Raw genomic sequence first — 17,784 nt, 5'->3', positions numbered from 1 at the left:
TGCACTAGATGCTTCAGGTCCTGAAACAAATGGTTTTCTTTTGAGAGATACATGTTTTTGCTCAACTCAACTGAATAGGCCTATATGGAAAAAGAGGAGGCTGTTTACACCTTGAATACTATGATTTGCAGGAAGTACAATTCTTAAAATTATCCGGATTCTCAACGGGAATCCATTTGATGGGCGCTCCAGCTATTACACTGATGGTTTTCTTTCGAAATCCATCATGTATTTTCAAATGAATCTTCAACGTAGCAGAGTAGGCCAAGATAGAAACAAAATGAGCACTTATCCACCTTGAAAAATGTGATTTGCAGCCAGTATTCCTTTCAAAAACGATGTCAGTTCTCAAGGGAAACAATGTGCTAGATGCTCTTGCTCCTAACGTAGATAGTTTATTTCCAGAGTTCCTTGTGTTTCCTCAACTTGGATGAATACACCAAATTGAACAACATGAGCCTTTCTCCACCTTCAGAACTGTGGTTTGCAGGCATTATTCCTTTCCAAGTCTAACCTCTTTCTCACAGGGAAACATTGACATGGATGCTGTAGCTCAAACTTAGTCAATTTTCTTTGGAGAGAGAAATGTGCTGATTGACCACAGCTGAGTAGGCCTATTTGGAAAAAACAAACCCCATATCCATCTTGAAAAACCCAATTTGCAGAAACGATTCCTTTCAAATACTAACTCAGTTGTTACCTGGAAACGATGTGCTATAGACTTCACCTTCTAAGACACATGGTTTCCTTTTGAGAAATAGACGTGGTTTTTCAACTTAGATTCATAGGCCTATTTGGAACAATAAGAGCCTATCACCACGGTGAAAACTCTGACTTGAAGGAAGTCTTCCCTTCACAAATTAACTCAATGCTCACAGGGAAACAGTGTGCTAGATGCTTCCGCTTCTACCACAAACGGTTTTGTTTCGAGAGATCCATGTGTTTCCTCAATGAAAATGAATAGGCATACATGGAAGAAGATGATCCTTTTTACAACTGAAAACCAGGATTTGCACAAAGTATTATTTTCCAAAGCTAAGTCAATTCTAAGAGGGGAACAATATTCTTGATACTGCAGCTCGTAACACATATGGTTTTCTTTTGAGTAAAACATGTGTATCTTCAACTTAACTGAATAGGCCCATATGAAAACAAAATGAGCATTTATCCACCTTGAAAACTATGATTTGTAGGATATGTGCATTTCAGAAACTAACTCAATTCTCCTAGGGAAACAATGGGCTAGATGCTGTAGCTTCTAACAAAGATGGTTTTCTTTTTGAAAGCGAAACGTGTTTCTGCATCTCAGTTTAATTGGCTCATTGGGAACAAATTGAGCATTTCTATATCTGAAAACTAAGACTTGCAGAAAGTATTCCTTACAAAAAACTCACTGAATTCGCACAGAAAAACAAGGTGCTGGATGCTGAATGCTCTATCTTAGATGGTTTTCGTTGGAGATGTACATGTGTTTCTTCATCTCAGCTGAATAGCCCTATTTGGAGCTAACAGAACCAATATACAACTTGAAACACCTAAGTGGCAGGAAATATTCTTTTGACAAAATAACTCAATCTTCAGAGGGAAATAATGTGCTACCTGATCCTGTTTCAAACCAAGATGGTTTTCTCTCAAGAGATACATGCTTTCCTTCAACTGAGGTTGATAGGCCTGTTTGGCGCCAAAGAGCCTAAGTCTACCGGGAAACACCTACGTTCCAGGAAGTTCTTCTTCCAGAAACTAACTCAATTTGCACAGGGACGCACAATTTTACATTGGTGCTGCTTGTAACACAGGTGGACTTGATTCTACATATAAACGTGTTTCTTCCTTTTAGCAGAATAGGCGGATTTGGACCAAAATGTGCCTTTCTGCACCTCGAAAATTCTGATTTGCAGGAAGTAATAATTACAAACACCAACTCAATTTTCACAAAGAAACATTGTACTATCAGTGGAAGCTTCTAACATAGACCGTTCACTTTGGAGAGATTCATGTTTTCTTCAACCCAGGTGAATAGGTGTATTTGTAGAAAATAGAGATTATTTCCACCTTGAAATAACTGACTGGCATGAATTGCTCCTTTCTAAACTAACTCTCTTCTCAAAGGGAAACCATGTTCTAGACTCTCCTGCTTCTAAAACAGTTGGTCTTCTTCCAAGAGATACATGTGTTTCTTCCCCTTAGCTCAATAGGCCTATGTGGACCAAAATGAGCCTTTCTGCACCTTGAGAAGTATGATTTGCAGGAAGTACTCATTTCAAAAACGAAGTCCATTGTCACAGGAAAACAATGCACTAGATACTGCAGCTTCTAACGCACTCATTTTTCTATTGGAGATACATGTGATCCTTCAACTTAGCTAAATAAGCCTATTTGGAACAAAATGAGCCTTCTCCACCTTGAAAACTTTGATTTTCAGGAAGAATTCCTTTCAAAAACTACATCAATTGTCACAGAGAAATAATGTGCTAGATGCTGCAGCTGCTAACAGAGATGGCTTTCTTTGGAGAGATGGATGTGTTTAATCATAAGAATTGAATGGTCCTTTAAAAAACGAATTCAATTCTCACAGGGAAACAATGTGCTAGATTCTGCAGCTACGGACATACGTCTTTTCTTTGGAAAGATACATGCGTTTCTTCAACTCAGGTGGGTAGGCATATGTGGGGAAAAAATCGACCATCTCTACCTTGGAACACCTAAGAGGCAGATAATATTCCTTTCCAAAACTAACTCAGTTCTCAAAGAGGAACAATTTGCCAGATTTCCTGCTTCTAATAAAGATCATTTTCTTTTGAGAGAAACATGTGTTCATTCAACTCAGCTGCTTAGGCCTAATTGAAACAAAATGTGCCTGTCTCCTCCTGGAAAACTACGATTTGTAGGATGTGTTCATTTCATAAAGCAACTCCATTCTGACAAGGAAACAATGGGCTAGAGGCTGCAGCTTCTTGCAAGGACGGTTTTCGTTGGAGAGATACATGTGTTTCCTCAACTCAGCTGAAAAAGGCCTATTTGGATCTAAGGGAACCTTTCTCCACCATGAAAATTCAGATTTTCAGGATACATTTCGTTCCAAACGAACTCAACTCTCACAGGGAATCAATGCGCTAGATGCTCCCATCTCTAACCACCGATGGTTTTCTTTGGAGAGATAGATGTGTTTCACAAACCTCGCTGAATGGTCCTATTTGGAGAAACCAGAGCTTACCTCCAGTTGAAAACACCTCAGCTGCAGGGAGTATTCCTTTCAAACATTAACTCAATTCTGACCGGGAATCAATGCACTAGATGCTTCAGGTCCTGAAACAAATGGTTTTCTTTTGAGAGATACATGTTTTTGCTCAACTCAACTGAATAGGCCTATATGGAAAAAGAGGAGGCTGTTTACACCTTGAATACTATGATTTGCAGGAAGTACAATTCTTAAAATTATCCGGATTCTCAACGGGAATCCATTTGATGGGCGCTCCAGCTATTACACTGATGGTTTTCTTTCGAAATCCATCATGTATTTTCAAATGAATCTTCAACGTAGCAGAGTAGGCCAAGATAGAAACAAAATGAGCACTTATCCACCTTGAAAAATGTGATTTGCAGCCAGTATTCCTTTCAAAAACGATGTCAGTTCTCAAGGGAAACAATGTGCTAGATGCTCTTGCTCCTAACGTAGATAGTTTATTTCCAGAGTTCCTTGTGTTTCCTCAACTTGGATGAATACACCAAATTGAACAACATGAGCCTTTCTCCACCTTCAGAACTGTGGTTTGCAGGCATTATTCCTTTCCAAGTCTAACCTCTTTCTCACAGGGAAACATTGACATGGATGCTGTAGCTCAAACTTAGTCAATTTTCTTTGGAGAGAGAAATGTGCTGATTGACCACAGCTGAGTAGGCCTATTTGGAAAAAACAAACCCCATATCCATCTTGAAAAACCCAATTTGCAGAAACGATTCCTTTCAAATACTAACTCAGTTGTTACCTGGAAACGATGTGCTATAGACTTCACCTTCTAAGACACATGGTTTCCTTTTGAGAAATAGACGTGGTTTTTCAACTTAGATTCATAGGCCTATTTGGAACAATAAGAGCCTATCACCACGGTGAAAACTCTGACTTGAAGGAAGTCTTCCCTTCACAAATTAACTCAATGCTCACAGGGAAACAGTGTGCTAGATGCTTCCGCTTCTACCACAAACGGTTTTGTTTCGAGAGATCCATGTGTTTCCTCAATGAAAATGAATAGGCATACATGGAAGAAGATGATCCTTTTTACAACTGAAAACCAGGATTTGCACAAAGTATTATTTTCCAAAGCTAAGTCAATTCTAAGAGGGGAACAATATTCTTGATACTGCAGCTCGTAACACATATGGTTTTCTTTTGAGTAAAACATGTGTATCTTCAACTTAACTGAATAGGCCCATATGAAAACAAAATGAGCATTTATCCACCTTGAAAACTATGATTTGTAGGATATGTGCATTTCAGAAACTAACTCAATTCTCCTAGGGAAACAATGGGCTAGATGCTGTAGCTTCTAACAAAGATGGTTTTCTTTTTGAAAGCGAAACGTGTTTCTGCATCTCAGTTTAATTGGCTCATTGGGAACAAATTGAGCATTTCTATATCTGAAAACTAAGACTTGCAGAAAGTATTCCTTACAAAAAACTCACTGAATTCGCACAGAAAAACAAGGTGCTGGATGCTGAATGCTCTATCTTAGATGGTTTTCGTTGGAGATGTACATGTGTTTCTTCATCTCAGCTGAATAGCCCTATTTGGAGCTAACAGAACCAATATACAACTTGAAACACCTAAGTGGCAGGAAATATTCTTTTGACAAAATAACTCAATCTTCAGAGGGAAATAATGTGCTACCTGATCCTGTTTCAAACCAAGATGGTTTTCTCTCAAGAGATACATGCTTTCCTTCAACTGAGGTTGATAGGCCTGTTTGGCGCCAAAGAGCCTAAGTCTACCGGGAAACACCTACGTTCCAGGAAGTTCTTCTTCCAGAAACTAACTCAATTTGCACAGGGACGCACAATTTTACATTGGTGCTGCTTGTAACACAGGTGGACTTGATTCTACATATAAACGTGTTTCTTCCTTTTAGCAGAATAGGCGGATTTGGACCAAAATGTGCCTTTCTGCACCTCGAAAATTCTGATTTGCAGGAAGTAATAATTACAAACACCAACTCAATTTTCACAAAGAAACATTGTACTATCAGTGGAAGCTTCTAACATAGACCGTTCACTTTGGAGAGATTCATGTTTTCTTCAACCCAGGTGAATAGGTGTATTTGTAGAAAATAGAGATTATTTCCACCTTGAAATAACTGACTGGCATGAATTGCTCCTTTCTAAACTAACTCTCTTCTCAAAGGGAAACCATGTTCTAGACTCTCCTGCTTCTAAAACAGTTGGTCTTCTTCCAAGAGATACATGTGTTTCTTCCCCTTAGCTCAATAGGCCTATGTGGACCAAAATGAGCCTTTCTGCACCTTGAGAAGTATGATTTGCAGGAAGTACTCATTTCAAAAACGAAGTCCATTGTCACAGGAAAACAATGCACTAGATACTGCAGCTTCTAACGCACTCATTTTTCTATTGGAGATACATGTGATCCTTCAACTTAGCTAAATAAGCCTATTTGGAACAAAATGAGCCTTCTCCACCTTGAAAACTTTGATTTTCAGGAAGAATTCCTTTCAAAAACTACATCAATTGTCACAGAGAAATAATGTGCTAGATGCTGCAGCTGCTAACAGAGATGGCTTTCTTTGGAGAGATGGATGTGTTTAATCATAAGAATTGAATGGTCCTTTAAAAAACGAATTCAATTCTCACAGGGAAACAATGTGCTAGATTCTGCAGCTACGGACATACGTCTTTTCTTTGGAAAGATACATGCGTTTCTTCAACTCAGGTGGGTAGGCATATGTGGGGAAAAAATCGACCATCTCTACCTTGGAACACCTAAGAGGCAGATAATATTCCTTTCCAAAACTAACTCAGTTCTCAAAGAGGAACAATTTGCCAGATTTCCTGCTTCTAATAAAGATCATTTTCTTTTGAGAGAAACATGTGTTCATTCAACTCAGCTGCTTAGGCCTAATTGAAACAAAATGTGCCTGTCTCCTCCTGGAAAACTACGATTTGTAGGATGTGTTCATTTCATAAAGCAACTCCATTCTGACAAGGAAACAATGGGCTAGAGGCTGCAGCTTCTTGCAAGGACGGTTTTCGTTGGAGAGATACATGTGTTTCCTCAACTCAGCTGAAAAAGGCCTATTTGGATCTAAGGGAACCTTTCTCCACCATGAAAATTCAGATTTTCAGGATACATTTCGTTCCAAACGAACTCAACTCTCACAGGGAATCAATGCGCTAGATGCTCCCATCTCTAACCACCGATGGTTTTCTTTGGAGAGATAGATGTGTTTCACAAACCTCGCTGAATGGTCCTATTTGGAGAAACCAGAGCTTACCTCCAGTTGAAAACACCTCAGCTGCAGGGAGTATTCCTTTCAAACATTAACTCAATTCTGACCGGGAATCAATGCACTAGATGCTTCAGGTCCTGAAACAAATGGTTTTCTTTTGAGAGATACATGTTTTTGCTCAACTCAACTGAATAGGCCTATATGGAAAAAGAGGAGGCTGTTTACACCTTGAATACTATGATTTGCAGGAAGTACAATTCTTAAAATTATCCGGATTCTCAACGGGAATCCATTTGATGGGCGCTCCAGCTATTACACTGATGGTTTTCTTTCGAAATCCATCATGTATTTTCAAATGAATCTTCAACGTAGCAGAGTAGGCCAAGATAGAAACAAAATGAGCACTTATCCACCTTGAAAAATGTGATTTGCAGCCAGTATTCCTTTCAAAAACGATGTCAGTTCTCAAGGGAAACAATGTGCTAGATGCTCTTGCTCCTAACGTAGATAGTTTATTTCCAGAGTTCCTTGTGTTTCCTCAACTTGGATGAATACACCAAATTGAACAACATGAGCCTTTCTCCACCTTCAGAACTGTGGTTTGCAGGCATTATTCCTTTCCAAGTCTAACCTCTTTCTCACAGGGAAACATTGACATGGATGCTGTAGCTCAAACTTAGTCAATTTTCTTTGGAGAGAGAAATGTGCTGATTGACCACAGCTGAGTAGGCCTATTTGGAAAAAACAAACCCCATATCCATCTTGAAAAACCCAATTTGCAGAAACGATTCCTTTCAAATACTAACTCAGTTGTTACCTGGAAACGATGTGCTATAGACTTCACCTTCTAAGACACATGGTTTCCTTTTGAGAAATAGACGTGGTTTTTCAACTTAGATTCATAGGCCTATTTGGAACAATAAGAGCCTATCACCACGGTGAAAACTCTGACTTGAAGGAAGTCTTCCCTTCACAAATTAACTCAATGCTCACAGGGAAACAGTGTGCTAGATGCTTCCGCTTCTACCACAAACGGTTTTGTTTCGAGAGATCCATGTGTTTCCTCAATGAAAATGAATAGGCATACATGGAAGAAGATGATCCTTTTTACAACTGAAAACCAGGATTTGCACAAAGTATTATTTTCCAAAGCTAAGTCAATTCTAAGAGGGGAACAATATTCTTGATACTGCAGCTCGTAACACATATGGTTTTCTTTTGAGTAAAACATGTGTATCTTCAACTTAACTGAATAGGCCCATATGAAAACAAAATGAGCATTTATCCACCTTGAAAACTATGATTTGTAGGATATGTGCATTTCAGAAACTAACTCAATTCTCCTAGGGAAACAATGGGCTAGATGCTGTAGCTTCTAACAAAGATGGTTTTCTTTTTGAAAGCGAAACGTGTTTCTGCATCTCAGTTTAATTGGCTCATTGGGAACAAATTGAGCATTTCTATATCTGAAAACTAAGACTTGCAGAAAGTATTCCTTACAAAAAACTCACTGAATTCGCACAGAAAAACAAGGTGCTGGATGCTGAATGCTCTATCTTAGATGGTTTTCGTTGGAGATGTACATGTGTTTCTTCATCTCAGCTGAATAGCCCTATTTGGAGCTAACAGAACCAATATACAACTTGAAACACCTAAGTGGCAGGAAATATTCTTTTGACAAAATAACTCAATCTTCAGAGGGAAATAATGTGCTACCTGATCCTGTTTCAAACCAAGATGGTTTTCTCTCAAGAGATACATGCTTTCCTTCAACTGAGGTTGATAGGCCTGTTTGGCGCCAAAGAGCCTAAGTCTACCGGGAAACACCTACGTTCCAGGAAGTTCTTCTTCCAGAAACTAACTCAATTTGCACAGGGACGCACAATTTTACATTGGTGCTGCTTGTAACACAGGTGGACTTGATTCTACATATAAACGTGTTTCTTCCTTTTAGCAGAATAGGCGGATTTGGACCAAAATGTGCCTTTCTGCACCTCGAAAATTCTGATTTGCAGGAAGTAATAATTACAAACACCAACTCAATTTTCACAAAGAAACATTGTACTATCAGTGGAAGCTTCTAACATAGACCGTTCACTTTGGAGAGATTCATGTTTTCTTCAACCCAGGTGAATAGGTGTATTTGTAGAAAATAGAGATTATTTCCACCTTGAAATAACTGACTGGCATGAATTGCTCCTTTCTAAACTAACTCTCTTCTCAAAGGGAAACCATGTTCTAGACTCTCCTGCTTCTAAAACAGTTGGTCTTCTTCCAAGAGATACATGTGTTTCTTCCCCTTAGCTCAATAGGCCTATGTGGACCAAAATGAGCCTTTCTGCACCTTGAGAAGTATGATTTGCAGGAAGTACTCATTTCAAAAACGAAGTCCATTGTCACAGGAAAACAATGCACTAGATACTGCAGCTTCTAACGCACTCATTTTTCTATTGGAGATACATGTGATCCTTCAACTTAGCTAAATAAGCCTATTTGGAACAAAATGAGCCTTCTCCACCTTGAAAACTTTGATTTTCAGGAAGAATTCCTTTCAAAAACTACATCAATTGTCACAGAGAAATAATGTGCTAGATGCTGCAGCTGCTAACAGAGATGGCTTTCTTTGGAGAGATGGATGTGTTTAATCATAAGAATTGAATGGTCCTTTAAAAAACGAATTCAATTCTCACAGGGAAACAATGTGCTAGATTCTGCAGCTACGGACATACGTCTTTTCTTTGGAAAGATACATGCGTTTCTTCAACTCAGGTGGGTAGGCATATGTGGGGAAAAAATCGACCATCTCTACCTTGGAACACCTAAGAGGCAGATAATATTCCTTTCCAAAACTAACTCAGTTCTCAAAGAGGAACAATTTGCCAGATTTCCTGCTTCTAATAAAGATCATTTTCTTTTGAGAGAAACATGTGTTCATTCAACTCAGCTGCTTAGGCCTAATTGAAACAAAATGTGCCTGTCTCCTCCTGGAAAACTACGATTTGTAGGATGTGTTCATTTCATAAAGCAACTCCATTCTGACAAGGAAACAATGGGCTAGAGGCTGCAGCTTCTTGCAAGGACGGTTTTCGTTGGAGAGATACATGTGTTTCCTCAACTCAGCTGAAAAAGGCCTATTTGGATCTAAGGGAACCTTTCTCCACCATGAAAATTCAGATTTTCAGGATACATTTCGTTCCAAACGAACTCCACTCTCACAGGGAATCAATGCGCTAGATGCTCCCATCTCTAACCACCGATGGTTTTCTTTGGAGAGATAGATGTGTTTCACAAACCTCGCTGAATGGTCCTATTTGGAGAAACCAGAGCTTACCTCCAGTTGAAAACACCTCAGCTGCAGGGAGTATTCCTTTCAAACATTAACTCAATTCTGACCGGGAATCAATGCACTAGATGCTTCAGGTCCTGAAACAAATGGTTTTCTTTTGAGAGATACATGTTTTTGCTCAACTCAACTGAATAGGCCTATATGGAAAAAGAGGAGGCTGTTTACACCTTGAATACTATGATTTGCAGGAAGTACAATTCTTAAAGTTATCCGGATTCTCAACGGGAATCCATTTGATGGGCGCTCCAGCTATTACACTGATGGTTTTCTTTCGAAATCCATCATGTATTTTCAAATGAATCTTCAACGTAGCAGAGTAGGCCAAGATAGAAACAAAATGAGCACTTATCCACCTTGAAAAATGTGATTTGCAGCCAGTATTCCTTTCAAAAACGATGTCAGTTCTCAAGGGAAACAATGTGCTAGATGCTCTTGCTCCTAACGTAGATAGTTTATTTCCAGAGTTCCTTGTGTTTCCTCAACTTGGATGAATACACCAAATTGAACAACATGAGCCTTTCTCCACCTTCAGAATTGTGGTTTGCAGGCATTATTCCTTTCCAAGTCTAACCTCTTTCTCACAGGGAAACATTGACATGGATGCTGTAGCTCAAACTTAGTCAATTTTCTTTGGAGAGAGAAATGTGCTGATTCACCACAGCTGAGTAGGCCTATTTGGAAAAAACAAACCCCATATCCATCTTGAAAAACCCAATTTGCAGAAACGATTCCTTTCAAATACTAACTCAGTTGTTACCTGGAAACGATGTGCTATAGACTTCACCTTCTAAGACACATGGTTTCCTTTTGAGAAATAGACGTGGTTTTTCAACTTAGATTCATAGGCCTATTTGGAACAATAAGAGCCTATCACCACGGTGAAAACTCTGACTTGAAGGAAGTCTTCCCTTCACAAATTAACTCAATGCTCACAGGGAAACAGTGTGCTAGATGCTTCCGCTTCTACCACAAACGGTTTTGTTTCGAGAGATCCATGTGTTTCCTCAATGAAAATGAATAGGCATACATGGAAGAAGATGATCCTTTTTACAACTGAAAACCAGGATTTGCACAAAGTATTATTTTCCAAAGCTAAGTCAATTCTAAGAGGGGAACAATATTCTTGATACTGCAGCTCGTAACACATATGGTTTTCTTTTGAGTAAAACATGTGTATCTTCAACTTAACTGAATAGGCCCATATGAAAACAAAATGAGCATTTATCCACCTTGAAAACTATGATTTGTAGGATATGTGCATTTCAGAAACTAACTCAATTCTCCTAGGGAAACAATGGGCTAGATGCTGTAGCTTCTAACAAAGATGGTTTTCTTTTTGAAAGCGAAACGTGTTTCTGCATCTCAGTTTAATTGGCTCATTGGGAACAAATTGAGTATTTCTATATCTGAAAACTAAGACTTGCAGAAAGTATTCCTTACAAAAAACTCACTGAATTCGCACAGAAAAACAAGGTGCTGGATGCTGAATGCTCTATCTTAGATGGTTTTCGTTGGAGATGTACATGTGTTTCTTCATCTCAGCTGAATAGCCCTATTTGGAGCTAACAGAACCAATATACAACTTGAAACACCTAAGTGGCAGGAAATATTCTTTTGACAAAATAACTCAATCTTCAGAGGGAAATAATGTGCTACCTGATCCTGTTTCAAACCAAGATGGTTTTCTCTCAAGAGATACATGCTTTCCTTCAACTGAGGTTGATAGGCCTGTTTGGCGCCAAAGAGCCTAAGTCTACCTGGAAACACCTACGTTCCAGGAAGTTCTTCTTCCAGAAACTAACTCAATTTGCACAGGGACGCACAATTTTACATTGGTGCTGCTTGTAACACAGGTGGACTTGATTCTACATATAAACGTGTTTCTTCCTTTTAGCAGAATAGGCGGATTTGGACCAAAATGTGCCTTTCTGCACCTCGAAAATTCTGATTTGCAGAAAGTAATAATTACAAACACCAACTCAATTTTCACAAAGAAACATTGTACTATCAGTGGAAGCTTCTAACATAGACCGTTCACTTTGGAGAGATTCATGTTTTCTTCAACCCAGGTGAATAGGTGTATTTGTAGAAAATAGAGATTATTTCCACCTTGAAATAACTGACTGGCATGAATTGCTCCTTTATAAACTAACTCTCTTCTCAAAGGGAAACCATGTTCTAGACTCTCCTGCTTCTGAAACAGTTGGTCTTCTTCCAAGAGATACATGTGTTTCTTCCCCTTAGTTCAATAGGCCTATGTGGACCAAAATGAGCCTTTCTGCACCTTGAGAAGTATGATTTGCAGGAAGTACTCATTTCAAAAACGAAGTCCATTGTCACAGGAAAACAATGCACTAGATACTGCAGCTTCTAACGCACTCATTTTTCTATTGGAGATACATGTGATCCTTCAACTTAGCTAAATAAGCCTATTTGGAACAAAATGAGCCTTCTCCACCTTGAAAACTTTGATTTTCAGGAAGAATTCCTTTCAAAAACTACATCAATTGTCACAGAGAAATAATGTGCTAGATGCTGCAGCTGCTAACAGAGATGGCTTTCTTTGGAGAGATGGATGTGTTTAATCATAAGAATTGAATGGTCCTTTAAAAAACGAATTCAATTCTCACAGGGAAACAATGTGCTAGATTCTGCAGCTACGGACATACGTCTTTTCTTTGGAAAGATACATGCGTTTCTTCAACTCAGGTGGGTAGGCATATGTGGGGAAAAAATCGACCATCTCTACCTTGGAACACCTAAGAGGCAGATAATATTCCTTTCCAAAACTAACTCAGTTCTCAAAGAGGAACAATTTGCCAGATTTCCTGCTTCTAATAAAGATCATTTTCTTTTGAGAGAAACATGTGTTCATTCAACTCAGCTGCTTAGGCCTAATTGAAACAAAATGTGCCTGTCTCCTCCTAGAAAACTACGATTTGTAGGATGTGTTCATTTCATAAAGCAACTCCATTCTGACAAGGAAACAATGGGCTAGAGGCTGCAGCTTCTTGCAAGGACGGTTTTCGTTGGAGAGATACATGTGTTTCCTCAACTCAGCTGAAAAAGGCCTATTTGGATCTAAGGGAACCTATCTCCACCATGAAAATTCAGATTTTCATGATACATTTCGTTCCAAACGAACTCCACTCTCACAGGGAATCAATGCGCTAGATGCTCCCATCTCTAACCACCGATGGTTTTCTTTGGAGAGATAGATGTGTTTCACAAACCTCGCTGAATGGTCCTATTTGGAGAAACCAGAGCTTACCTCCAGTTGAAAACACCTCAGCTGCAGGGAGTATTCCTTTCAAACATTAACTCAATTCTGACCGGGAATCAATGCACTAGATGCTTCAGGTCCTGAAACAAATGGTTTTCTTTTGAGAGATACATGTTTTTGCTCAACTCAACTGAATAGGCCTATATGGAAAAAGAGGAGGCTGTTTACACCTTGAATACTATGATTTGCAGGAAGTACAATTCTTAAAATTATCCGGATTCTCAACGGGAATCCATTTGATGGGCGCTCCAGCTACTACACTGATGGTTTTCTTTCGAAATCCATCATGTATTTTCAAATGAATCTTCAACGTAGCAGAGTAGGCCAAGATAGAAACAAAATGAGCACTTATCCACCTTGAAAAATGTGATTTGCAGCCAGTATTCCTTTCAAAAACGATGTCAGTTCTCAAGGGAAACAATGTGCTAGATGCTCTTGCTCCTAACGTAGATAGTTTATTTCCAGAGTTCCTTGTGTTTCCTCAACTTGGATGAATACACCAAATTGAACAAAATGAGCCTTTCTCCACCTTCAGAACTGTGGTTTGCAGGCATTATTCCTTTCCAAGTCTAACCTCTTTCTCACAGGGAAACATTGACATGGATGCTGTAGCTCAAACTTAGTCAATTTTCTTTGGAGAGAGAAATGTGCTGATTCACCACAGCTGAGTAGGCCTATTTGGAAAAAACAAACCCCATATCCATCTTGAAAAACCCAATTTGCAGAAACGATTCCTTTCAAATACTAACTCAGTTGTTACCTGGAAACGATGTGCTATAGACTTCACCTTCTAAGACACATGGTTTCCTTTTGAGAAATAGACGTGGTTTTTCAACTTAGATTCATAGGCCTATTTGGAACAATAAGAGCCTATCACCACGGTGAAAACTCTGACTTGAAGGAAGTCTTCCATTCACAAATTAACTCAATGCTCACAGGGAAACAGTGTGCTAGATGCTTTCGCTTCTACCACAAACGGTTTTCTTTCGAGAGATCCATGTGTTTCCTCAGTGAAAATGAATAGGCGTACATGGAAGAAGATGATCCTTTTTACAACTGAAAACCAGGATTTGCACAAAGTATTATTTTCCAAAGCTAAGTCAATTCTAAGAGGGGAACAATATTCTTGATACTGCAGCTCGTAACACATATGGTTTTCTTTTGAGTAAAACATGTGTATCTTCAACTTAACTGAATAGGCCCATATGAAAACAAAATGAGCATTTATCCACCTTGAAAACTATGATTTGTAGGATATGTGCTTTTCAGAAACTAACTCAATTCTCATAGGGAAACAATGGGCTAGATGCTGTAGCTTCTAACAAAGATGGTTTTCTTTTTGAAAGCGAAACGTGTTTCTGCATCTCAGTTTAATTGGCTCATTGGGAACAAATTGAGCATTTCTATATCTGAAAACTAAGATTTGCAGAAAGTATTCCTTACAAAAAACTCACTGAATTCGCACAGAAAAACAAGGTGCTGGATGCTGGATGCTCTATCTTAGATGGTTTTCGTTGGAGATGTACATGTGTTTCTTCATCTCAGCTGAATAGCCCTATTTGGAGCTAACAGAACCAATATACAACTTGAAACACCTAAGTGGCAGGAAATATTCTTTTGACAAAATAACTCAATCTTCAGAGGGAAATAATGTGCTACCTGATCCTGTTTCAAACCAAGATGGTTTTCTCTCAAGAGATACATGCTTTCCTTCAACTGAGGTTGATAGGCCTGTTTGGCGCCAAAGAGCCTAAGTCTACCTGGAAACACCTACGTTCCAGGAAGTACTTCTTCCAGAAACTAACTCAATTTGCACAGGGCCGCACAATTTTACATTGGTGCTGCTTGTAACACAGGTGGACTTGATTCTACATATAAACGTGTTTCTTCCTTTTAGCAGAATAGGCGGATTTGGACCAAAATGTGCCTTTCTCCACCTCGAAAATTCTGATTTGCAGGAAGTAATAATTACAAACACCAACTCAATTTTCACAAAGAAACATTGTACTATCAGTGGAAGCTTCTAACATAGACCGTTTACTTTGGAGAGATTCATGTTTTCTTCAACCCAGGTGAATAGGTGTATTTGTAGAAAATAGAGATTATTTCCACCTTGAAATAACTGACTGGCATGAATTGCTCCTTTCTAAACTAACTCTCTTCTCAAAGGGAAACCATGTTCTAGACTCTCCTGCTTCTAAAACAGTTGGTCTTCTTCCAAGAGATACATGTGTTTCTTCCCCTTAGCTCAATAGGCCTATGTGGACCAAAATGAGCCTTTCTGCACCTTGAGAAGTATGATTTGCAGGAAGTACTCATTTCAAAAACGAAGTCCATTGTCACAGGAAAACAATGCACTAGATACTGCAGCTTCTAACGCACTCATTTTTCTATTGGAGATACATGTGATCCTTCAAATTAGCTAAGTAAGCCTACTTGGAGCAAAATGAGCCTTCTCCACCTTGAAAAGTTTGATTTTCAGGAAGAATTCCTTTCAAAAACTACATCAATTGTCACAGAGAAATAATGTGCTAGATGCTGCAGCTTCTAACAGAGATGGCTTTCTTTGGAGAGATGGATGTGTTTAATCATAAGAATTGAATGGTCCTTTAAAAAACGAATTCAATTCTCACAGGGAAACAATGTGCTAGATTCTGCAGCTACGGACATACGTCTTTTCTTTGGAAAGATACATGCGTTTCTTCAACTCAGGTGGGTAGGCATATGTGGGGAAAACATGGACCATCTCTACCTTGGAACTCCTAAGAGGCAGATAATATTCCTTTCCAAAACTAACTCAGTTCTCAAAGAGGAACAATTTGCCAGATTTCCTGCTTCTAATAAAGATCATTTTCTTTTGAGAGAAACATGTGTTCATTCAACTCAGCTGCATAGGCCTAATTGAAACAAAATGTGCCTGTCTCCTCCTGGAAAACTACGATTTGTAGGATGTGTTCATTTCATAAAGCAACTCCATTCTGACAAGGAAACAATGGGCTAGAGGCTGCAGCTTCTTGCAAGGACGGTTTTCGTTGGAGAGATACATGTGTTTCCTCAACTCAGCTGAAAAAGGCCTATTTGGATCTAAGGGAACCTTTCTCCACCATGAAAATTCAGATTTTCAGGATACATTTCGTTCCAAACGAACTCAACTCTCACAGGGAATCAATGCGCTAGATGCTCCCATCTCTAACCACCGTTGGTTTTCTTTGGAGAGATAGATGTGTTTCACAAACCTCGCTGAATGGTCCTATTTGGAGAAACCAGAGCTTACCTCCAGTTGAAAACACCTCAGCTGCAGGGAGTATTCCTTTCAAACATTAACTCAATTCTGACCGGGAATCAATGAACTAGATGCTTCAGGTCCTGAAACAAATGGTTTTCTTTTGAGAGATACATGTTTTTGCTCAATTCAACTGAATAGGCCTATATGGAAAAAGAGGAGGCTGTTTACACCTTGAATACTATGATTTGCAGGAAGTACAATTCTGAAAATTATCTCGATTCTCAACGGGAATCCATTTGCTGGGCGCTCCAGCTATTACACTGATGGTTTTCTTTGGAAAACCATCATGCATTTTCAAATGAATCTTCAACGTAGCAGAGTAGGCCAAGATAGAAACAAAATGAGCACTTATCCACCTTGACAAATGTGATTTGCAGCCAGTATTCCTTTCAAAAACGATGTCAGTTCTCAAGGGAAACAATGTGCTAGATGCTCTTGCTCCTAACGTAGATAGTTTATTTCCAGAGTTCCTTGTGTTTCCTCAACTTGGATGAATACACCAAATTGAACAAAATGAGCCTTTCTCCACCTTCAGAACTGTGGTTTGCAGGCATTATTCCTTTCCAAGTCTAACCTCTTTCTCACAGGGAAAGATTGAGATGGATGCTGTAGCTCAAACTTAGACAATTTTCTTTGGAGAGAGAAATGTGCTGATTCACCACAACTGAGTAGGCCTATTTGGAAAAAACAAATCCCATATCCATCTTGAAAAACCCAATTTGCAGAAACGATTCCTTTCAAATACTAACTCAGTTGTTACCTGGAAACGATGTGCTATAGACTTCACCTTCTAAGACACATGGTTTCCTTTTGAGAAATAGACGTGGTTTTTCAACTTAGATTCATAGGCCTATTTGGAACAATAAGAGCCTATCACCACGGTGAAAACTCTGACTTGCAGGAAGTCTTCCCTTCACAAATTAACTCAATGCTCACAGGGAAACAGTGTGCTAGATGCTTCCGCTTCTACCACAAACGGTTTTCTTTCGAGAGATACATGTGTTTCCTCAATGAAAATGAATAGGCATACATGGAAGAAGATGATCCTTTTTACAACTGAAAACCAGGATTTGCACAAAGTATTATTTTCCAAAGCTAAGTCAATTCTAAGAGGGGAACAATATTCTTGATACTGCAGCTCGTAACACATATGGTTTTCTTTTGAGTAAAACATGTGTATCTTCAACTTAACTGAATAGGCCCATATGAAAACAAAATGAGCATTTATCCACCTTGAAAACTATGATTTGTAGGATATGTGCATTTCAGAAACTAACTCAATTCTCATAGGGAAACAATGGGCTAGATGCTGTAGCTTCTAACAAAGATGGTTTTCTTTTTGAAAGCGAAACGTGTTTCTGCATCTCAGTTTAATTGGCTCATTGGGAACAAATTGAGCATTTCTATATCTGAA

This window comes from Castor canadensis, chromosome 2 (assembly GCF_047511655.1).
Source record: "Castor canadensis chromosome 2, mCasCan1.hap1v2, whole genome shotgun sequence".
NCBI lineage: Eukaryota > Metazoa > Chordata > Mammalia > Rodentia > Castoridae > Castor > Castor canadensis.
Note: the sequence above shows the minus strand (reverse complement) of the source record.